This window comes from Heterocephalus glaber, unplaced genomic scaffold, assembly GCF_053883595.1.
Source record: "Heterocephalus glaber isolate CG9 unplaced genomic scaffold, H.glaber_assembly_v1.0 deba00001788, whole genome shotgun sequence".
Lineage (NCBI taxonomy): Eukaryota > Metazoa > Chordata > Mammalia > Rodentia > Bathyergidae > Heterocephalus > Heterocephalus glaber.
In genome coordinates, this window is record NW_028258471.1 from 1,672,969 (window position 1) to 1,696,658 (window position 23,690).

At 38.2% G+C, this 23,690-nt stretch overlaps 2 pseudogenes; one reads left to right on the forward strand and one right to left on the reverse strand.

Annotated features, from left to right (window-relative positions):
• Window positions 1-12,303: 12,303 nt before the first annotated feature.
• Window positions 12,304-16,023, forward strand: LOC101724093 (kanadaptin pseudogene; annotated as a pseudogene).
• A 3,620-nt stretch (window positions 16,024-19,643) lies between these two features.
• LOC101723726 (SEC14-like protein 2) overlaps window positions 19,644-23,690 on the reverse strand; it is a 40,202-nt pseudogene continuing 36,155 nt past the window's right edge.

The window sequence follows — 23,690 nt, forward strand, 5'->3', positions numbered from 1 at the left end:
CGGGGTTGAGTCCAGCGCACAACTGAGGTCTTTGCTTAGACCCTGCAGCCTCGGGCCTCGGCCAGGCACGGAGCTCTCATATTCTGGAGCTATGGCCCAGAGCAAGGGCTCTCCTAGGAGGAGGAGGAGGACCTACCCCAGCCTACCTACTGTACCCAAGCATAACCTTCAAGCGACACCCGGGCCCCAGGAACAAGCCGCATATTCCGCAATAATACACAATCCACCCTCGCTGGAAAAATCCAGAAATGGCTTCGGGAAATAGACACGGGCTGACGGCTGTCTGCTTGTTACAAGAGAGGCTATTGAAGTATGCTGTATCTAGCACAAAACTGTACGATGAAATTAAAATTTTAGCTGTGATGTATAAAATGAGGATTTGCGTCTATATGTGTGTCTCTTATATAAAAGTAATTCCCTTAGAAACGACGAGCTTTTCACTTCTAAACCAGCCATCATGAGAAACTAAAATGTCTCTTTCATGTTTTTGGAACTGAAAATAATTCAAAATGAGTGTAGTAAACGTTTTTAAACCCAGTCGTAATCATCTTTACCCAGATTGTTCTGATAATATGAATTTATTGTGTATGCATATTTAAAATTCGCGTAGCCGGGTGATCTTTTCCTACGGTAGTAATGCCGGTGATAATATTCCTCACATGATCAAGGTGTGCAGTTTCAACATCTTGCTTGAATCTGCTCTACGTGCTTTGGAAATACATAGCAGTTGTTGACTTCTAGTCACATTCTAGATAAAATTACAGTACCTAAGACTAGAAAGTGTTCTTAAGCCGGGGATTTAGCTCAGTGGTGCCGCTGCCTGCCCTGCAAGCACAAGTACCCGAGTTCGATCCCCGGTACCAAAGAAAAAAGTGCTCTTAAATTCTTCCTAAGACAGCTGGTTAATAGACGTGTTACTAAAGTTCACTTAGTATAGGAATTATTTTATAGGAAGAACTAGTTTATTTAACTTAAATTTGGAGACTACAAGACCAACTTTTTCACTGGGAAGTTGAACATAGCAAGGGGAAATGTTTCCAATAACTAAAATCTACAATTTCAACATTTTCTAATGTTAATTTGATAGCAGTTAGATTCAGTAGTGCACATGGAAAAGAGGCCCTCACAGGAATAGGAATAAGTTACCAAGAAAAATACTTTAATATGAACCTTCCTAAACGCGAGTGTAGCATGTCTGCAGGGAAATTTATCTAGAATAAATATACTTGTACAAAAAACAAATAGGAGTTCTTTTTGTATTTGAAAGTTGCATTGTGGAATAGGGACCTGTATAAATCCGGAAATGTGTGGTACCTGCATTCTACTTTCCTAAAGATTAAAAAAAGAAATAGTTTTAAAAATCTAAAAGGTTAGAAAATAGTGACAAATGTAAAGGACTACTCACTAAACTATAAGGAATTCATTTGATTAATATTTTGGAAATAATTTATTTATTTTTTTAAGTGTATTTTATTTTATTTTATTTTTTCCCATTAAGTTTATTGGTACATTTTAGGTATAAAATACAGTTACATTCATCATTGGGATCTTGTACCATTACATGAGTATCTTGGTTCTTATTTTTTTCCCCATTCCCCTGCCCGCCCTTCAACCCCTCCACCCTTTCCTATTTACAAAGACTTTGTTTCCATTTTTTTCCTTTTCTCATATTTTTCTTTTCCTTTTTTTTCTTTCCCCTACCCCTCCCACTTCCCCCGCTCCTTTAGACCTTTCTTCCTATTACACAATATCAATTATACATTTTTTAAATTACAATATCAATATCTAGGAGACATTACCACAGATTTTACAGAATTTAAAAGGATATAGAAAGCGTATTACAAAAATCTTTTTTGAAATAAATTTGACAACTTCTAAGAAGTACCTTGGAAGACAAATTAATAAAACTAACTCTGGAGGAAATATAAAATTTGAATAGCACCTATTAAAGAAAGTATATTCCTAGCTTGAAAACCTACCTATATGACAACAGCAGGCTCATATACATATCAAACAATTATAGCAGAAAAAAGAAGGAACACTTCCCCCACATTTTAGGAACTCAACATTGTGCTAATCCTAAAACTAGATAAAGATAATAGAAGAAAAAAGTATGAACATAGATAGGAATTTGTTTAACGAAACAAAATACTAGAAGTCAGATCTGGCAGGATGTAGAAAGTGGTTTTGTTATAGGGATGGCAGTGTTGGTTCAGCATTGGAAGATCCACCCCCAAAAGTCATCATTTTAACAGTGGAAAGGAAAAAGCCATATGATCCTGTCACTAGTTGGAGAAAAAGTATTGGACTAAATTCCACAGCTGTTCATGGTAAAAGCTATCAGGAGCCTAGAAGTAGAACAGAACCTTCTCAACAGATTAAAGACATGTACTCCATACTTCCAGCGAGAACACCTGATATGAATGGAGAAGATACAATGCTTTCTCCTTAAGGTGGGGAACAAGGGCAGATATGCTTACACTTTATCTGTCCATTAAACTTTGAAACCTAGGCCCCACCAAAATAGTCTGGCAATAAAATGACACAATTAGGATCGGAATGGCAAGGAAGAAGCAAAATCTTTATATATAGATGAAATGATCATTTACAGAGAAAATACTAGGAAATCTCTAGGAGCCCCTAGAACTTGTATTTGAATTTAGCAGGATTAGAAAACACAAGGTATATATAAAAATTCAGGTCTATGTATACTTGCTATAAGTGAAGAATTGGATATTGAAATTTAAAAATTATGTAGGAGTACAAAGGACCTAGAAAAGTTAAAAAGCAAAAAACAACAAAACAAACAAACAAACAAAAAACAGTGTTGTAAGACGTTTAGTACCTAATTTTAAGACTTCTTCTAAAGCTACAGTAATCAAGGCAGTGTTGGTATAAGGAAAGACATATAGATCATTGGAATAAAACAGAGAATCTAGAAATAGAACCACACATATATGGTCCACTGAGTTTTGAAAGATTATTTAACATCAGCATTTTATAGGATATAAACTCAATTCAAGAGCCGAGGAAGAGATAGTGTTTTCAGCAAACGGCACTAGAACACCTGGTATCCGTATATAAAAAATTAACCTCAACCCTTTTTTTCCATACATAAAAATAACTTGAAGGGATCTATGAACCTAAATAAGAGAGCCTAAAAGTATAAAACTTTAAGAAGAAATTATAAGGGAAAATATTTATGAATTCAGGGTAGGCAAGAACTACCTAGGATACAAAAAACATGATGTATAAAAGAAAAAAATTGATAAATGAGATTCCATCAAAATTTAGAACTTTAAATGACATCATTAAAATGAAAAGTAGTCCGTAAACAGACCATATTTACAATGCATATAACCTATGAGCAGAATATATAAAGAATTTTTAGAGCTCATTAATAGACAACCCAATTAAAAAATAGACATAAGAAGATGATAAATAGCCAGTATAGCACAAGGAAAGGTGTGCAACTCTAGAATCGGAAAAATACTAATCAGTACAATAACAAGATTGAATTATACACTCATTAGGAAGATGAAGTTAAAAGTTTTAAAAGCCTTGTCATGACTTTTTCTTTTTGTTAGAGTCTCCCCCTTTGCATTTAATTTGTCATGCCCAATGGATTCATTCTGCTGGGTTTCCTGGGGTTGTATCCTCATTGTCCTTTCCTAGGGTATTGACTAAAAATTTTGGACTGCTGGTTTGATATTCATGAAGTTCCTGAGGTGCTCTTTATCATGAAAGTATCTTATTTCTCCATCCATTTTGAAAGATAGTTTTGCAGGGTACATCAATCTGAGTTGGAGACTGTTTTCCTTTAGGGCTTGAAATACATCACTCCAAGCTCTTCTTGCCTTGAGGGTTTGCATTGAGAAGTCTGCTGTGATTCTGATGGGCCTTCCTTTGTATGTGATTTGTTTCTTTTCTCTCACTGCTTGTAGAATTTTGTTCTTCTGTTGGATTTCTAGAATCGTAACTATTATATGCCTATGTGTAGATTTTTTTTTGATCAAGGCTTATCTGTATGTCAAGTTCTTTTCCCCTGCTTGGGAAGTTTTCTGCCATCACTTCTGTGAACAATTTTTTTATGTCATCTGCACTCTCTCCTCTTTCTTCATTGACTCCAATCAGTCTTATGTTATTCTTCTTTGCATGGTCTAGCAGCTGCTGGATTGATTTCTTGTGTTCCCTTACAATTTTAAAGCAATTTTTCTTTTCCTGGTCTCTAATTGCAACCTTATCTTCTATATCTGAAATTCTATCCTCACATTGGTTCATTCTGCTATGCAGACTTTAGATGGAGTTTTTAATCTCTTGGAAATCTGTTTGCATCTGTTGTATGGATTCCATTTGTTTCCTATGTTGGGATTCCATCATGTTCCTCAGCTCCTCTATTTTTTTAATCTGTGTCCTCTCTAGATTTATTAATCATGTCTTGCACCATGAGCACAATCTTTGCTATTAGCTGAGTAATTATTTCTGATTTCATTTTTCCCAGATCCTCTTTTGTTGCCCATTCAGAGAGTCCAGATGGTTGAGTATTAGATTGTCCCATCTCATTTCCCTTTGGGGTTGCTGTAGGTGATCCGGAAGTCTGTTTTTTAGGCTTGTTTAAGTGTCTTCTCATTTCCACGGGGGGGGGGGTGCTTCTGGTGCCTTCGCGGCTTACCTTCTCTGCCCTAGGAGCTTGGGATGGCGGTGGGGGAGCTTCCTTCCAGGTGCTGGGAACAGCTCAGCTTCTCTGCCCCCAGAAATAATTTAAATGATTGGGAAAAAAGTGAAGTATTATTTAGTTTATATAAGAGGATTTATCTTACGTATGTTAAATCATCTTTTGAAAGAAAAAAATCTTGATTATCAAATGTTTCAAAATTGAGTTTAGAAAAATTATCTATTTTATAAAGTTTAATGAATGTTAATATAAAATAATTCTGTGTTGAATAGAAATGCTTACACATGTAGTCTTTTTGTCTCTATCTTTATGTTAAATCAAAAATACCTGCTTTAAACAATATTTTTTACTGTTAACAAAGGTTCCTTAATATGACTTATTTTAATTTTCTTTTCCTGTTATTTTTTTTTTCTTTGCACAGTTCGCACAGGTAATAGCAATTATCTGGTAGTGTTTTCTCTTTATACCTAAATATAACACAGTAACACTCACGTGGCAAAACTTTAAAGAATTGTCGGTATTTTAAAATGACATACACTGAAATTTAAAAATAGTAAACTGTTTTTAAACTTCAAAATCTTTTATAAATATATTTTAAATTTCTGTATTAATTTTTTCTTAAGTGAAAAAATTGACCAAGATAAAAGAGTATTAGCAGTTACAAAACAACATTCAAGAAAGAAAACTTACCTATAAACTTTCATCTAGGAAGAAAATCTGCTTACTTTATTAGATGTAGCATTGTCAAAACAGTGTGGAGCTTGGAGCCAGCTGATGCTGGCTTTATCATTTAGGAACACTTTCCATTCAGTCTCTCTGAGCTTCACTTTTTTGTCTTGAACAGAATTAAATAAAAGCTGAATGACAGGAAGACAATTACAGGACATTAAATGAAAATATTCCTAGTCATTACTCTCTATATAAAAACAGATGTTTGATTGAGAAGAAGGAATGAATGTTGAGGAAAAAATAGATCTGGAAACCCAAAAATTGTTAAATAAATATCTTTAATGGCAATTATTATGAGCATTAAAAATTCAGTAAGATAAATGAAGTAATATTTTAGATACAGGCAAGTTTCTAAAATAGAATACTTGTGAGAAAATTGTTTCCATTTATACCTTTGAAATGACATGGGAAATCTCATTTAACATTAGACGGTTTAAGGAATTGTCTTCTCATTCAAAAATTTTCAGACTGGTCTTAAGAAAAAACATTTTAAAAAGTAATTGTTTAGGGGAATTTAATTCAAATGTTGAAAGAGGACAGTTATGATCAATGTTCAGAAATGTGTGAATGATTTCTAGGTATTTTTTAAAGTATATCCATATATAAGGCTTTAATTTATAAAATGATATCGCTTCTCGGCCTTTTGGCTAAGATCAAGTGTATAAAATGATAAATTAGAGAGTTATTATTAACTTAGGAAGGATTAACTTCAAATTTCCTTTAACTATTAATACTTCCTAGTGATTAAAACATGATTCTATTTATAAAAAGGGCTACATAGACTTTCACTTCTGGGAAGACAGAGCAGAAATTTTCCTTATTTCACCCACTAAATGCAGCTAAAAGCCCTAAATATTATATGTAAAACAAAAGGTTGAAAGAAAACAGACTAACTAGGGATCTGGGGACACAAGGAGCACATATTATGATCAATTGTCTGGTTTTGTTTGTTTGTTTGTTTTTGCCCATATATCCTAGTCTTGAAACTAAAGAACCAGCAACCCAGACATACCAATGGCACAGACAAAAAGCCCATCCAAGTGAAGAGCCAACCCACAGAATGGGAAAAATATTTTACCAGCTATTCCTCAGATAAAGGACTAATATCTAGAATACATAAAGAACAACAACAAAAAAATCAGGCCTCCCAAATTTAAAGACCCAGTCTAAAAATGGTCATCTAAAATGAATAGACATTTCTCAGATGAAGAAATACAAACAACAAATAAATATATGAAAAAATTCTCAACATTACAGGTCATTTGAGAATTGCAAATTAAAACAACACTGAGATTCCATCTCACTCCAGAAAGAATGGCTGTAATCAAAAAAATCAATCAATGACAAATACTGGTGAAGCTGTAGGGATAAAGGAACCCTTCTCCGTTGCTGGTGGGAATGTAAACTGGTGCAATCTCTATTGAAATCAGTAAGGAGATTCCTCAAAAAACTAAAACTAGAAGTTCCATTTGACCCAGCTATTCCCCTTCTAGGTATCCTCCCAAAAGACTTAAAAGCATCATACCACAGTGATATAAGCATACCCATGTTTATAGCAGCACAATTTGTAACAGCTCAATCTTGGAAACAGCACAAATGCCCATCAGCAGATGAATGGATAAAGAAGATGTGTTTTTTTAATACAATGGAGTACTACTCTGCCATAAAGAAGGATAAGCTTGAGATATTTGTAGGAAAATCAATGCACCTCAAGACCATAATCTTAAGTGAAATAAAACAGACACACAAGTTTAAGTATTGCATTGTTTCTCTTGTATGAGAAACCCAAAGGGTAAATAAGGAGCATAATGGAGGATAAATATTGGGATGTAGGAAAAACATGTTCAAATGGGAAGGGGAACAAAGGAGAGGGGAGAAGAAGGGGAAAGAAGGGAAAAGGAAAAAAATAAAAACAAAGAATAAATGGATACAAAACTATTATAAATGGGGAGGAAAAGAAGGGTTGAAGGGAAAGGAGAGGAAGGGGGGAAAAAGAAGAATTAAGATATATCATGGACAGGTACAAATTCCCTATGATGAATGTGGTCAATATGTATGTCAAATATGTACTAATAAAAAGTTTAAAAATAGCTAAGTAATTAAAACAAAATGAAAAAAACAAAACACTGCTCTCTCTAGTTGTAGGACCACAAAAGGGACAGTATACCAGATAGAAAACTTAAACAATAATTTCTTTTTAAAATTTTTTATCTTATTTTACCCCATTCTCCCCCTTCAATCCCCTTGTATTACATTTAATTTAATTAATTAATTTACTTTTCGAACTCAGGACCTTGTGCTTACCAGGCTGGTACCCATGCCACTGAGAAAAATCACCAGCCCTTAAACAGTAACCTCTTACACCAGTCAAAAAACACAGAAAAAAATTGTGGCCCTAGCCCACTTGTGTCAGCAAAGACTTAGCAGAAAGCCTAGCTTCCCACACTCACTAGGCTATAAGAGGTGGCTTAGCCCTTTTTTGCCAGGATAATGGCAGAGAAGATCAAATAGGGATTCAGGATTTCATCACCAGTCATGAGGAGTCTCCCATCTCAGGTGTCACTGGAGGCCAGGTGGGGAGGGTGGACTTCTCTGCCAAAGTGGCAGTGAGAAGGAGGTGCCTGCTCCCCAACCCACTCAGTGCAAGCACTGTCAGAAAAAGCCAACGGAAAGAACACTAAAAAGATCCTACATCTTGTAATAATACCCCAAGTGCCCAGGCTTCAATTGAAAATTACTAATAAAGGAACAGGAATATCTCAAACTACATGAAAAAAATTAGTAAATGACAAAACAAGAATACAGCAATGTGAGAATTACTTGACAAAGATTTTAAAGCAGACGTAAAAAAATGCTTCAATGAGAAATTATAAAAATACTCGAAACTAATAAGAAATAGAAAATATCAGTAAAGAAATAGAAGACATAAAGAAAAATCAAATGGAAATTTTAGGACTGAAAACAATAATAAAATATATGAATGGGTCAACAACAGAAGGAACAGAGAAAAGAATCAGAATTTGGGAGTATAAATTACTAGTCTAACAAATGAGAGAAAATAGCCTAGAAACAGAAGAAGACAAAGGAAGAAGATGAAGAAGGGGAAGAGGAAAAGGAAGACGAGAGTATAACAAAAAATCTAAAACAAAATTGTGTGCTTATATTCCTCAGATGTGTAAGAATGTTCATAGCAGCATTATTTTCAAAAATTTCAACCTGAAAACTGCTGATATTGTCACATATTATATAGTAACCAGAATGAATGAACTACAAAAACCTTCAATATAATGGATATTCTTACACATATGATGTTAAAGGAACAAAATTAAGTGTGAAGCAGCATGTACTGTATGATTACACAAATTTCAAATCAAAAGTCATCCGAGTATTAAATGGTGTTAGAAGTCAGAGGCTGAGGCAGTCTTCTTGATGTTTATGTTATGAGTCATGATTTCACAGTGTTCACGTGTTGTTTATGCATCTTTTCTGTATTTTGTTTTAATAAAAAGTTTGAATTAAAATTTCAGATCACAATCAGATTTTAAGATCAACATCATTATACTAAGCCATCATATTAAGATAAATTTTATGATTCTTTATAGACAAAAATATTGTCTTAATGTAAAATTATCAACTTGAACACAGGAGGAGAAATTGTCAGAACTCTAAGAGCAACAGAATATTTACTTACTTATAACATGCTTGGTTGTTAACATTTGAACAAAAAGAAAGGAAATAAGAAAATGAATGTTATGATTTGTATAAAAATGTGTGTTTACACTCACGAATAAACATGGGACTTTTGTAACAAAAAAAATCTAACATTCATGTCATTGGGTATCTAGAAGGAGAAAGGGAAGAGGGTGAGTATAAAAAAACACTAAAAATGGCTGAAAACTTCTGAGGTTTTACAAAAGCTATAGATTTAAGAAGCTGAGGACATTTTTGATGAAGGATTTCAAAACAGGTAAATGGCTGGGCATGGTGGCACACACCTGTAATCCCAGCACTCTGGGAGGCTAAGGCAAGAGGATCTTCATGAGTTCAAGGCCAGCCTGGGCTACATAGTGAGACCCCATCTCAAACAACAACAACAACAAAAACCCCATATAAATGGAGGCAAGATAGTCTTTTCCACAAATAATCCTGTGACAAGTGAATATCCATACACAAAAGAATAAGGAATAAAAGATTAAAGTTGGGCCTTTCCTCACCCTATTAAAAAAAAACCTGAAATGGATCACAGAACTAAATGTAAGAACTAAAAATATAAAATTCTTAGACACAAATGTGGAAGTAAATTTTTGTGACCTTTAAGTAGAAAAGGACTTTTTAGATATGACACCAAAGGCACAAGTGACAAAAGAAAAACTAAGTAAATTTATCAGAATTTACAACTTTTGTGCTTCAAAGAACACCATTAAAAAGTGGAAAGATAATCCACAGAATAGGAGAAAATATTTGTAAACCATCTGTCTGATAAAAGACTTATTTCTAAAAAGACTAAAAACTCTCATATTTCAATAATAAAAAGACAAATAACCTAATCAATATGGGCAAAAGATCTATATAGAAATTTCTCCAAGGAAGATATATGAATGACCAATAAATAAGATAGTAAAAGAAGCTCAACTTCATTAGCTATTAGGGAATTGCAAATGAAAACACTGAGATACTACTTCACATCCACTAAGATAGTTATAATGCAAACGGACAACATGTATTGGGAATAATGTGGAGGAATCAGAAATCTCATTTATTGAAGCTGGGCATCTGAAATGCTACAGCTGCCAGGGAAAAATGGTCTGGTAGTTTCTCAAACAACTAAATATAGGGTTTCCATATCTCCCAGCAATTCTACTCTTAATGACTATGAATATATGTCTACACAAAAACCTGTGTACAAAATTCATAGCAAGATTACTTGTAATTATTTGTAATACACAGAAAGTGCAACAACTGAAATGTCCATCAATTAATTAAACAAAACATAGTATATACCCATACCATGGAATATTAATTGGCACCAAAAAGGAATAAAGTACCAGTACACTTTACAACATGAATGAATCTTAAAATCATTATGCTAAATGAAAGAATTCACTTACTATATGATGATATTAAGTGTTTTGAATGGACAAGTATATGGAGGCAGAATGTATACTAGTGGTTTCCTAGGTTTGTGGCAGAGGAAATAAAGAGTGACTGCTAATAGGTACAGGATTTCTTTTTGATGTGATGAAAGTGTTCTAAAATTAGATAGTGAAAGTTGCACAACCTTGTGATATACAAAAAGTCACTGAATTGTAACTTTAAAAAGGTGAGTGACATGGTATATAAATATCTCAATAAAGCTATTATTAAAAAGAAGGGACTGGGGATTTAGCTCAGTGGCACTGCACCTGCCTGACAAATGCAAGGTCCTGAGTTCGATTCCCAGTACCAAAAAAACCCCAAAACCAAATGAAACAAATAGGATAAACCCAAAGAAATCCATGCTAAGATACATTAGAGTTCAACATTTTTTTTTTTTTGCACTGCTGGGGAATTGAACCCAGGACCTCATATGTGCTAGGCGAATGGTCTGCCGCAGATCTACAGCCCCAGCAGAGTTCAAGCTTCTGAAAACTAAAACAAAAAAGATAAAAATCTAGAAACCAGAGAAGAAGAAACAAGACCTTCCACATAAGGGGGGAACACTGAATGACAGTAGATTTCACATAAGAAACCTGAAGGCCAGAAGGAAGTAACTATTTTTCAAGCGCTGAGAGGAAAGTACTGTCAACTTAAATCCCAGATCCAGCAAAAATATCCTTTAGGAATGAAGGAGAAATAATGGCATTTTCAGATGAAGGAAAACTAACATATTTCTTCACTGATAGACTTTGTCTAAAAAAATAGTTAAAGGAAATTCTCTAAACAGAAAGGAAATAATAAAATAAGGAATAAAGGAAATTTAGGAGCCATAAAAAAAAGACATTAAGCAAAAAATGAGTAAATACAATAGTACAATATAAACTGTTATAACTCAGCTAAAATGAAATAATTTGAATAACCCTATAACTATTTTTTATGGAGGGGGGGAACCGAACTTGAGTCCTTGCGTTTGTGCAGCAGGCGGCAAAATCACTGGGCTAAATCCCCGGACCCCTATAACTATCAAGGAAATTTAATTCATAATTTAAAAATTTCCTGAAAAGAAATCTCTAGTCCCTTGTGGTTTCACTGGAGAATTCTATACCAAGCGTTTAAAGAATTCATACTTTTTATATACAATGTCTTTCAGAAAATAGGAGAGAACACTTCCCAATTTATTTATGTAATCACTCTTACCCTGATACCAGAAGTAGGCAAAAACAGTACAAAAAACTATAGGCCAGTTTTTCTCATGAAAATGGACTAAAAAATTCTTAACAAAATATTAGAAAGTAGAATTCAGCAATATTTAAAAGAATTATACTCCATGATCACGTGAGATTTATGTTAGTGTTTCAAGGCTGATTCAATATTCAAAAGTAAGTTAACATCATTAGCCATTAGGTGAATGCACATTTAATCACTATGACAAATCTTCCCACACCTATGTGAATATCTGATATTAGATATATAAATATCATCAACAAAATTCCGCAAGAATTCAGAGAAACTGAATTACTCATATGTTGCTGTTGGTAAAACAGCTAAACATGTGACTACAGTTTGACTCCAGCAGTTGTACCCTTGAGCACTTATCCCGGAGAAATGAAAACTTATTTTCACAGAAGATTTATACATAAATGTCTATAGAAGCTTGATCCATAATATCTCAAAACTGGAAAAAGCTCAGATGTCTTCAGTGGGTGAATAGTTAAAGTAGAGTACTGTACATCTGTTTCAAGGAACACTATTCAACCATAAAAATGAACAAGCCATTGATACAAACAACTATCTGTATTAATCTCCAGGGAATTATGAGAGGTATGAGGAACTTGATCCTTGAATCCCATTTGTAAGTTCCATTCCCTCTGCCAGATCTCCCTCTTGCTTTTTTTCTCCAGTGTCTTCAACCTCTCCCTTGCCACTGGATCTTTTGCATTGTCTGTAAAATGACTTTCCAAGTTGTGATAGAAAAGTAAAATAATGGTAAAACTTTTCCAGAATTAAATTTAATATTACTGTAATATTTATATCAGTTATGTGATCTTAAGAAAGAATGCAGGATTTCATTAAATTCAAAAGTCTCTTAGGGTTAGGTCCTACCCCAAATTTTTAGTCATTTGCGATCTCAAACAAACCAAGCAGGAAGTGTGTTAGGCTCTTCAAGTGACAGAAAACCCAAGGTAGAGATTTATCTGCCACGTAAGCATAGATGGTTCACAGCTGGTCTGGAAGCATCATAATTATCAGAGATGTAGGATCTTCCATATCGCTGCTTTTCCATGTGCAATATGAAGCTTCTTTCTCATGGTCCAGTCTAGACTCCCAGGCTTCAGCTTAGTGATTCACAACCACCTTCTTAGGAGAAAAGATAAGGAGAGGGACATGTCTCCTTCCTTTAAATTGTGTATACCACTTTTACTTCTCATTAATTAGAACTTCTTCACGTGTCCTTACCTAGTTTAACATCTAGGACTAGCTCTACTCCCAAAGGAAAGTGTAAGTTCCTCTCCAGTCCAAGGCTTGCCTCCCCCAAGTTGGATATGACATACTTGAGCTCAAAACCTCTCTAGTGGTTTTCAATATCTCTTGGAGTGAGATCCTTTGAAACTGTACACAATCTGGCCCTTGCTTGCTTTCTGACCTCATTTCCTACCTGTTCCCTACTTGCTGATGGGTCTCCAGCCATACTGTCTCTCAAACGCTGAGCTCATTCTGCCTTAAGCTTTTTATAGTTGCTGTTTTCTCCGCTGGAGTGTTTCCCCTGCAGGACTTAACCCAATTTGCTCTCTCACATCTTCAGATCTCCAATATTTAAATATATTATTTCTTCAGATCTCAAATACCCTTTTAGATATAACTTGACTTCTCTATCAAACACTATCTTCTTATCTTGCTTAATTTTATTCATTACATTTGTCAATATTTAAAATCATACTCTCCATTTGATATTTCTTTTCCTAAAATATTGACACTATTAAGGTGATAATTTATTTTTTACAACTTTCTTTCTTACAACTTTCTCCCTTACAATTGTATCTCCAGTAGTAAGCACAATGCCAGGCATAAAGTAGGGATGTGAGAATAGAACTCAGTGGCGACTTCAAGAAGCCAGCCCTGCCAGGGTCCTCAGCAGTGCGGGGTAAGGCTTCGGCCGTCAGTCCCGCAAACCCTGAGGAGCTGACGAAGGAATGTCCCACGGCGCTGCCGGATCCCGACTCTGGGGAGCCCGAAGTCCGGCCGCTTGGGCCGGGCGGCGGGGAGACGAGGAGTCTCCTGGAGCAGCAGCTGCGTCCCCTCACTGCGGTTTCTTCCCCAGGAGGCCCGGCCCGTGGACCCCAGTACCAAGGGCCTCCGTGGGGCGGCCCAGCCACGGCCCCCTACAGCCTAGAGACACCGAAGGGCGGCACCATCCTTGGCATTCGTAGCTTGAAAGGAGCGAGCTGCTGCCTGCCTGGAGCATCCTTAGGTGTCGCGGTACCACGCCGTGCTGCAGCACAGGGCGCCCGACCCAGACGGTGAATGCGACGGCCACGGGCAGGGCGTCTACCTGTACGACCTGGGAAGTATTCGCGGCACTTTTCTCAACAAAACTCGAATCCCACCCTGCACCTTTTGTCGGGTCCAAGTCGGACACGTTTTTCGCTTCGGAGGCAGTCAGTACTCGGTTCTTTATCCTGCAGGGACCAGAGGAAGACCGAGAGGCAGAATCCGAGTCAACAGTAACACAGTTGAAGGAACTGAGAAAACAGCAACAAATATTATTGGAGAAGAAGATGCTGGGAGAAGACTCAGATGAAGAGGAAACGGATACCATGGAAAGGAAGGGAAGTGCTAGTGGCCAAGATGATGACATGGGCTGCACCTGGGGAATGGGTGAAGATGCTGTAGAGGATGAGGCTGAAGAGAATCCCATTGTCTTAGAGTTTCAGCAGGAAAGAGAAGCCTTTTATGTACAGGATCCAAAAAAGGCTCTCCAAGGTTTCTTTGACCAAGAAGGAGAATTAGAATATGAATTTGATGAACGGGGACATAGCACTTGGCTCTGCAGGGTGAGGTTACTGGTGGATGATTCAACTGGGAAACAACTGGTGGCGGAGGGCCATTCACTCAGGAAAGAAAAAGGAAGCATTGATCCCGTGCTCCCTGGAAGCTTGTCGGATTCTTGACACTTTGGGATTGCTAAGGCAGAAAGCAGTATCTCGGAAGAGGAAAGCCAAGAACTGGGAAGATGAAGACTTTTGTGATAGTGATGATGACACATTCCTCGATCGGACTGGACTGATTGAGAAGAAGCGTCTGAACCGAATGAAAAAGGCTGGGAAGATTGATGAGAAGCCAGAGACCTTTGAATCACTGGTTGCAAAGTTAAGCGATGCAGAAAAGGAATGCTCTGAAATTTCTGAGAGGCTCAAGGCTTCAAGCAAAGCTCTCTCTGAGTCAGCATCTCAGGACTCATTAGATGCATTCATGTCAGAAATTAAATCAGGGAATGCATTAGATGGTGTATCCTGGAAGAAACTTCACCTGAGAACTTTTGAACTGAGGAAAGAACAGCAGAGACTTAAAGGGTTAATAAAAATTGTAAAGCCAGCAGAGATTCCTGAACTAAAACAGACTGAAAGTCAGACTGCAGATTCAGGAAACAAAGCTAAGAAGCTTACATTGCCTCTTTTTGGTGCCACGAAAGGTGGAAGCAAATTCAAATTAAAAACTGGAACAGTTGGGAAGTTGCCCCCCTAAGGGGCCAGAACTCCCCTCAACTCTAATGAGAATGAAGGATGAGCCTGAAGTGGAAGAGAAGGAAGAAGAGGAAGAGGAAGAAGAGAAAGAAAAAGAGGAGCACAAAAAGAAAATGGAGGATGGAAGCACTGGGCTGCTGCCAGAGATAGAGACAGAGGCAGCGGGACAGGAAATGAGTGTTCCCACAGCTCTCACGGGCTCTGAGGAAACAAGGCCGTGAAAACACACCTCAACTCAGCCAAGCAGATCAGAATAAAGGTTATCAAGAGCCTAGTGAGACAGCTTCATCACCAGAGGAGCCCTCAGCATCAAAGAATGAATATGAGAGCAGCACTGAAGAATTGAAGAAAAAGAAAGCTCCTGGTCCAGGCAGATTTCTACCCACACTTTCTTTGAAATATCCGGAAGATGACCCAGACTACTGTGTGTGGGTTCCACCTGAAGGTCAAAGTGGAGATGGCAGAACCCCTCTGAATGACAAGCATGGCTACTGATTTCCTCAGACTCCCAAAGGAAGACCTTGTGGACCGTGTACATAGGACATTTTGAATGCTATGTCAAGTTGAGACCAGAGAAGTTCAGATGACCATTTGTAAAGTCTGGTGACTGACCTTTTCTTCCATGCTCTTGGCAGTTTAAATTTGTCTGCCCATCTGATTCTCCTGAGATTTTGGTATTTATGTCTAAAAGGATTTGTGTATATATGTAAAAAGGAAACCACATACTTTGAGAATTAGAAAAGTGAGACACGTGACCCTATTATAAGATGAGAATACAAAAATGTCTGTAGTGTTGATTTAAGACCAAGCCTCTTTGATTAAGACTGAAGGACTGTGGGCTTGAGGCTTGCCCAGCATGCATGAGGTCCTGGGTGTGATCCTCACATCATGGCAAAACAGACCAGGCTTTTCCTGAGCACTGAGTAAAACCAAAACAGACCAGGCTTTTCCTGAGCACTGGGACGCCTCTGGCAGTCAGGCTGGAGAATTCACTGATATCATGTCCTCAGGTAACTAGTGAAGTAGGGTCTGCCTTGGGTTTGACTCTGAATGTCCTTGTCCTTAGAACTAAAAATAGATTTGCAGCGGGGCTTCATACTGACTTCAAGTGCGATTTCTCCACCAGGTTTGAAAATAGACCCTGACTTAACAGGACATAGTCAACTTAGCCCCATCTCATGCACTTGGCCACTTGTCTGATAAATCTCAGCCCAATGAATGTTCTGGATTCTGCGTGACTAATGGGTTAGTTATCCCTCATCTTGTGGAAGGGCACAAATAAGGTCACAGAATGAAAAGCAGAATGTCTCCTACTTGGGGCGGGACTTTTCACTTCTGTGGTGAGGAAAATAAAAGTTCCTTCCTGGAAACGGGAGGAAATGCAAGCTGTCAAAAAAAAAAAAAGTAGGGATTTGATGTTATTATTATTATTATTATTATTATTATTATTATTTTTGGTACAGGGGATCGAACTCAGTCCTTGTGCTTGTCAGGCAGGTGGGGCACCACTGAGCTACATCCCAGCAACAAGTAATTATGGAGTGGATGAATAAATGAATGGATTACTGGCTCAGAGAAACTAGCCTTTAAGAGTATCTGACTCTGTGCTTTGTTTCCATGTTCACTAAGCAAATCTCTGATTAGAATTTAGCTTCCCATATAAATCTCATTACTTGGGGAAAAACTTTCCAGTCATATTTGAACATTGACTGACATTCTTGTTTTTATGTATGTTTCCCTTATTTGGTTGATAGGAATTTGCTCCTGAGAGGGAAATCTGCCTTTGAGTTTAGAGTCTTACCCGGTTACCTGATCTTGCTGGGTACTTTTTCCTGAAACAGCAGTAAGCCCCCAGTCTCAGACCATGGTAACTCTATTAAGGTAAAGGCTTTGTGTAAAGTTCTGTCTCGGAGAACAGCTCTGTTCCCTCTGTAATGTTTTTTAGGTCTATTTTTTTTGGTAGTGGGGATCGAACTCTGATCCTTGTGCTTTCGAGGCAGGTGCCGGAACCACTGAGCTAAATCCCTGGCCCTTTAGGTCTATTTTTAATTTGAATGCATAAAACTTTTGAAGAATATATCTGTCAAGTGGCACAGATTACCAATTTGCCATTTAATCTTCCTTTCACATCCTCACAATAAACTTTGATTTCTTTTTTTTTCTTAAGAAGTAGTAAACATGGGAGTTAAAAGCAAAGCTTTAAGGCCAGTACATTCAGATTCAAATCTTGGCTTTGCCATCTCGGAGATATTAAGTGACCTTTAGACGTCTTGGTTTCCTCATCTGTATGGTGAGAAGAATAGTAGTACCCACCTAGGATTGAGCTGAGAGGATTAATTAGAGTATGCTTATAAATGTGATCACTCAATAAAGCCTGCAGTTGTTATCATCATTACTTGGAATGAGTAATAGTTGACTTGAAAATGATGCCAATTCTAACATCATTAATAGTATAACCATAACAGAAATTAGTGAGACAGGAGTTAGGATTCTATTACAGAGTAAAGACAGTGGCCTCAAAATGGAGTTTGGAAGCCCAAAATGGAATCTGCTGAGTCATGACCCTTCAGGGAGCTTGGGGGGTGGGGGGAACCTGCCAGGTATCCTCTGGTTGTCTAGGACCTCCCCAGAGCGTGATCAGGCAGGCCACTGGCTCAAGGGCACATGGGCCATACATGGACACTGTGTGAACAATGCCTAGATTGGACCCTAAAAAGTATGCAGTCTCCTACAAGGTAGGATTATATTCCTTACCCAATGGCCTGAGCTCCCTTCTAAATCCCTTAGAAACCCCTAGACAAAAGGCTCTTGTGGGTATCCTACTCAGAGCCCTCTCCTGGCTAGCAGGAGCTTTACTTCCTTGGCTTTATATCTTTCACTTTCTTGCCTTTATGTCTTCTAAATAAATTTGCTTGCACCCTCCATTCTCCTTGCTGTGGTTTTCATTCTTCATCACTGTGGGATATGACACCAACATTCTGGTAATATTACCAAAATGGAAGAATGAAAACTTTTTATTTTCTTTAGTGCTGTCTTGGTTTTTTTTCACTGAATGTTGCTTTATTCACTGGTTAATTTTGCTAACAGAGCATTGTAAACCAAGGCCAGGATGTCCTCCCGAGAGATCTGACTGGAGCTGCCTGTGCAGGCCTTTGCTCCCTCTGGTCCGCGTTAGGGCCTGTCCCTTCCCCGAGCTCCCTCCGCTTCGCAAGACAGCTCTCTAGGCTGGGCCAGGGCTTGGAGCTGCTTCCCGAGTTCTGGGCATCCCAAGGGGTGCCAGGTCAAGGACTGCAGTTGTCCCCAGCCCCTGGCTCTTCGAGACACTGGCCAGGTCCTTTGGCCTCCTGCCCAGGCAAACGAGTATCCTGGCTACCTACATTCACAGGCACGAGGAACCCACTGCACCTATTCATATGCCTCCCACAGAGATGGGACTGCTAAGGCCTTGTCCAGGTCAGTCAGGAAGCCGGTTGGTGGGCACTGCTTGAGGCTGACTAGGAAATGCTCAGAGTACTACTACCTTGATCCCATCATTTTTGTCTAGGGTGCCCACTTGGAGGGTTATGTAGTGAGAGGCTAGTGGCATCGAAAAGGGGATGGGAGGCCCCCCTTTTAGAACTCATTCCTCCTACTTGCTACCTCCTATATCCCCTTCCATGAACTGTGGTCCCCAGAGATAATCACCCTTGTGCTTTTTTTTTTTTTGTATCGAAGAACAGTGTTTGGCTTCCAAAGTCAAAGAAAGCCCTGATTCATTGACAATCATTAATAATTAAAGAGGCTTCTGAAGTTCTCAAGGTGAGAGAGAGGCTGGAAAGATCTGTGCTGACTTGGGCCACTCCTAAAACTTGGTAAAAGCCAAAAGATACCCCAGCCTCAATGATTAAAAAAAACAAGTTTGGAAGAGCTTCTAGTCCCTACCGTAACTCTAGCAATCAGCTACCTTGCTTTCTCTTACTAGGTTCTGAACTTCCATGTTCATTTGGGAGCATATTTCTCCTCTGAAGCTGGCTCCCCTGAAGTGTTAGGTCCCAATCTCTCCCCCTTTTTCTAATTTCTTCCCTGCTATTGCCCAGTCTCCTTGTCTTGGCTGGTGGAGAGGTAAAGTTGACAAGGTTTTCAGGACAGATAGATCCTAACACAATGACCAGCTCTTGAGGATTCCCTGGTAATTTGAGAAGCAAGAAGACCCACTCCAGCTACTCCTCCTCTTCCTAATTCTGATGCAAATGTTCCCAGATACAGGCAGAAATCTTCCCTCCAGCCCAGTTTCTTTGGGCTGCAGGGTAGTAGAAAAATGACTGCTACAAGGAAACCAACACTGGGGGCCAGGCCTGGAGGAGGAGGCATTATTTTGAGGTTTATTCCCCAAGTTGATTCATCCTCTCTTCTGAGGCTTTGTCTGGAAGCAGGACCTCCACAGTGAAACTGACGTTCTTGGCATGAATGAAGTTGTAAGTGTTCTCAAACTGCAGGACATAGATGCCAAGATCACTGCAGGTAAGTGTCCCATCCGCAGGGAGCAGATGGGAATTATACCTCTGGTTGGGCAGTATGTCTGTCATCTCCCTTGCCTGCTGCCGCTCCCCCAAATTGGTCTTCAGGAAAATCCCCAAACCAACGTCTGCTCCCTCTGACATAAACTGATACCTGAGGACACAGCCGGGGAAGAGAATCTCATACTCCACTTGAGAGGAGAAGCCTCGGGCAATTTGCACACTGTGTTCATACTACTGCTTCACCTGGTCTTTCATGTAATACTTCTTGGGGATGTCACCCTCATAGTTGATCTTGGGTTTGCACTTGGGGTTTCCATCTGGGTCAGTCATAGAACCTCCATACTCCACAGGCAACTGGTCAGGGCTGACATGTTTCAGTAAAACCTCCTTCCAGTTTGCTCCCAGAACACTGATCTTCTTACGAGTGTCCTCACTCAGGAAAGGTTTGATGAGGTTATAGGCCACAGGAAACAGCTTGGGAGCTTTAACAACAAGAAGACGCTTCATTGTTTCAGGATAATTGTCCTCAACAGAGAAAGGCTCTGCAGGCTTCTAGAGATGCTTAAGGCCAGGGCCCTCATAGTCAAAAGTCATGGTGCTGGTCTCTCTATTTTCCTCCCCAACTTTGTGGTCTGGCAGGCACACTCCTGCAGAAGCAGCTCCAGTCCCGCATCTTGGTCCTGAGCAGATCCTGCTTGGTGGCTGAGAATAGCAGACCCTTGGAATCCAGAGGCCCAGTGATACTGTACTGGACTGGGCAGCCCTCCAGGTCACAGCTGCACATGTCCCCTGGTAAACTGCTGGATCACCTCTGGAGGATGCCAGCTAATGATGTTATTAATGTCCTTATGCTTTCGGAACTCCACACGCTCTCATAGCATGGCCTCTGATTTCTGCAGGTCAAAACTTCTTGCTCGGAGCCAGTGCAGGAGAAAATAGTCATCTGAATTCAGCAGGGTAGGCAACACGTCCAGGACATTCTCCCGAAACTTCCTGGGTATCAGTGTCTAATCCCTGCTGTCTTGGTTTTGATAAATGTTTTGACTGCTTACGTTACATTCTATTAAAAACAAAGATGAATTGAGCACGTTGTCTAATCCCAACAAAACAGAAATAATGGCAAATAGTGGCAAAACTTAGTAAAAATGGTATCTAAAGGGATCTCAAATCCAAATCTTTTGTGGGGGGACCGGTAGGAAATGAGAGGGTTAATTTTCTCTTATTTCTAATAAGACATTAACCAGATATTTAAAAAATAGCTGGGCTTGGTGATACATGTCTGTAATTCCAGCACTCGGGAGGCTGAGGCAGGAGGATTGCCACTAGTTCAAAACTATCATAGGCTGTGTAGTGAGTTTGAGCCCAGCCTGAACTACATGGTGAGATCCTGTTCCAAAAAACAAAAACAAAAACCAAACAAGCAAAAAGTAAATAAGTAAATAAAATTTAAAAATTAAAAATAGAGTTGTCTTCTATTGACTGCACCAACTCCTACCAATTTCTTTGTCTTTTGTCTTCTCTCTTCCATGCATTTCCTTAAGTATATAGGGAGGCTGGGTTCTCCATTCAGGCACATTGAAGAGTAAGGCATTGACAAGCTAATTGGAAGCTCTGTTGTAATGGTGAAATTTGTGGGGAGGTGGGCATTTGTTTTGACAGTTGACAGATATTTTAAAAAATATTTTTATGTTTTAAAAAATTTATTAGTACATGTTTGCAGTTTTTAATGATTACACTTGTTGTGAGATGTACATAACACATCTTAATACTTTTTTCTCCTTCTCCAACCCCCATTTTTTGGCCAGCATCAGATATAAGTCCTTATGAAATTAATTATCAGACATAGAGATTAACAGATTAATAGGCCAAAGAATATATAAAACATATAAGACAATTATACTAGTCAAGGTACACTTTTAGACTCATTGACCATGCTGGATTATGGTAATTTTTTTCCTGTCTCTTTTTTTCCCCCGTATCTATCTTTTATATTTCACTTTATTTATATATTGAGTTTCTCATATAAGAGAAATCATGCCGTATTTAAGCATGTGTGTCTGATTTACTTCACGTATTATTATTATTATCATTTGTGAAAGAGGCCATCTTTCCTCCAGCAAGAGGATTTAGCTGCTTTGTCAAAGATAAGGCAGCAGCGTGTCTCTGGAATTGTTTCTGCATCTTCTATTGTGTTCCATTGATCCACTAATCTTTTTTTTTTTGTACCTAGGATCAAACTCAGGACCTTGCATTTGTGAAGCGGGCAGAGTGACAGTGAGCTAAATCCCGCCCCCCCCCCCCCCCCCCCCTTTTTGGACCAATACCAAGCTGTTTGTCTTTTTTTTTTTTAATCACTGTAGCTTTGTAGTATAACTTGAAGTCCAGGATTGTGATGCCCCCTGCCTTGCCCTTATTGCCTAGAACTGCTTTTACTATTCTAGGTCTCTTCTGGTTCTATATGAATTTTAGGATTATTTTCTCTAGTTTTTGAAGGAATGCTATAAATGTTTGAAGGCCATCCTTTTTTATGACAGAGTAGTAATCATTGTATAAAAAAACACATCTTCTTTATCCACTTGTAAGTTGATGGACATTTGGGGTGTTTCCAAGATTTAGCTATTACAAATTGTGCCACTACAAACATGGATGTGCGTATATTGGTGTGGTATGATGATTTTAATTCTTTCTGGAAGATACCAGAATACCTGGGTCAAATGGAACTTCTAATTTTAGTTTTTTGAGGAATCTCCACACTGATTTCCACAGTGGTTGTACCAGTCTACACTTCCACCAACAGTGCAGAAGTGTTCCTTTTTGCCCACAGCCCTGCCAGCATTTGTTACTGGTTGATTTCTTGATGATAGCCATTCTTTCTGGAGTGAGATAGAATTTCAGCATTGTTTTAGTTTGCATTTCTCAAATGACCAGTGATGTTGAACATTTTTTCATATATTTAATTGCCATTTCTACTACATTCATTTCAATTGCCCATCTTTGGATTGGGTCTTTAAATTTGGGAGGTCTGATTTTTTTGAGTACTTTATGTATTCTACATTAGTCCTTTGAGGAACAGCTGGAAAAATATTTTTCCCACTCTGTGGGTTGTCTCTTCACTTAGTTGGTGGCTTCTTTTGCTGTGCAAAAGCTTTCTTATAAGATGAGATCCCAGTTGTGATATTTCTCTCTGTCAATTAAAAAAAAAAGTTTTGCAGGGTACATAAGTCAGAGTTGGACGTTGTTGTCTTTTTGGGCTTGAAACACTTCATCCTAAGCTATCCTGGCCTTTAAGGTTTGTGTAGAGAAGTCTACACAATTCTAAAGGGTTTACCTTTATATGTGATTCATTGCCTTTCTCTAGCAGCTTTTAAGATTTTTGTCCTTGTGATGGATTTCTGGTATTTTGAGTATAATGTGGCATGGAGAGGTTCTCTTTTGGTCATGGCTATTTGGAGTTCTATATGCTTCACTTATCTGTATTTTTATTTCTTTCCCTATATTTGTGAAGTTTTCTGTGAACAGATTTTTTACGCTATTTGTGTTATCTTCTGATTTTTCACTTATTCCAATTATTCTTACCATATTTCCCTGAAAATAAGACTTTGTATTATATTAATTTTTGTTCCAAAAGATGCAATAAATAGGGCTTATTTTCAGGGAGGGTCTTATTCTTCATGTATAGCAATTTATTATTGTATAAAAAAATCAACATTTATTCATGTATAAAAATCTACATGTTTTCAAATACAGTCACATCATCTTCTGGAACATCATTGTAACCCTCTAAACCCGAATTCTGACCTGAATTTTTTGTGACTCCATTTTTATGTAGAACCATTGTCCCTAATCTCTGATGTCCAGCAATAGAGCGCTCTTTAAATGAGTACTTCTTGTTCATAAAGCTTGCTCATA